Below are 1,216 nucleotides of genomic sequence, written 5' to 3'. Positions count from 1 at the left end.
AATCGGAGTGCTTTGTATGCTTTGTTTTATATTTTTCCTTTTCTTTTATTAAATTCCTGAGAAGAACAACTTGCAATAATAGTTGTATCAGTGGAGGTCGCCATGCCTCACAGTATGATAAAGACAGGTTTCGCCCTGTAGCAGTACCTCAGGAATTGACCTGAGCAACCCCGGATCCCTGTCGGTAAGCTCCCAAAAACCAAAAAAATAAAAAATAAAAAATAAAAAAAAATCAAAAAAATAATAATAAAAAAAAAGTTTTGCTATCCATTCTTTTGTGCTTGTCTTACTTTAGTTGTGGGTAGTTTTTCTGTTGCATGAGTGTTAAGTGGGTACGTAATACTAAGAATCGGTTAGAAAGAAGAGATCCAACAAGTAGTGACCCTATACATTTGCTCTCTTTAAAACCCTTCAATATGGGAGACCAACAGCAAAACCCTTCACCTAAATCTCTGAAAGATAGGTTCTACCCTGCTAGAACAGCCCAACCTTCCTGCATAGTTCTACCACAAGCCCAGGGCAATAATTTTGAACTCAAATCTCAATACATCACTATGTTGCCCCACTTCCATGGGTTTACCTCTGAGGATGCATACCTATTTCTAAGGGAATTTGAAGAGGTATGTGTTATAATTAAGATCCAACAGCTTTCTGATGATGCTGTTAAGCTTAGGTTTATCACTTTTGCATTGAAAGACCAAGCTAAGAAGTGGTTGTATGGATTGTCCACAAATTCCATAACCTCATGGGAACAGTTCACAGTTGTCTTCCTTAAGAAGTTTTTCCCCACTCACAAGACCAATAAGCTTAGAAGTGATATCCTTCAGTTTAGGCAAAAGCCTAGTGAGTCATTTTCCAAACTTATGGAGAGATTCAAGGATCTACTCTAAGAATGCCCTCACCATGGCCTAGAGCTATGGCATTTATGTCAAATAATTTATGAGGGTATTGATTACCCAACTAAACAAATGATAGAGTCTATGTGCCCTGAGGGATTCACATCCTTTACAGATGAAGGAAAGGCATGGGAATTCTTACTTGACTTAGCTGACAAAACCCATGAGTGGGAATCAACCCAAGAGAGTGAAAGAACCATAGGAGGAAAAGGATATTTTGTGGATGGGATAGTAGCCAAGGAAGCCCATTTGGATAGCCTAATCAAGAGGATTGAGGCTATTGTTCCTAGAGAGCCATCATCAGTCAATTTGGTTAAGAT

General features: G+C 38.6%; 1 non-coding gene across 1 annotated transcript; it reads right to left on the bottom strand.

The window, feature by feature from the left end:
- Positions 1–803: 803 nt before the first annotated feature.
- Positions 804–910, bottom strand: LOC122071626. The gene has a single exon (XR_006138228.1). It is a non-coding gene; the product is annotated as a small nucleolar RNA R71 (small nucleolar RNA).
- Positions 911–1,216: the final 306 nt, after the last annotated feature.

The sequence above is a fragment of the Macadamia integrifolia genome, unplaced genomic scaffold, assembly GCF_013358625.1.
Source record: "Macadamia integrifolia cultivar HAES 741 unplaced genomic scaffold, SCU_Mint_v3 scaffold_31A, whole genome shotgun sequence".
NCBI classification, from domain to species: domain Eukaryota; kingdom Viridiplantae; phylum Streptophyta; class Magnoliopsida; order Proteales; family Proteaceae; genus Macadamia; species Macadamia integrifolia.
The sequence above is the reverse complement of the archived record's forward strand: the minus strand, read 5'-3'. Positions and strand labels throughout refer to the sequence as shown.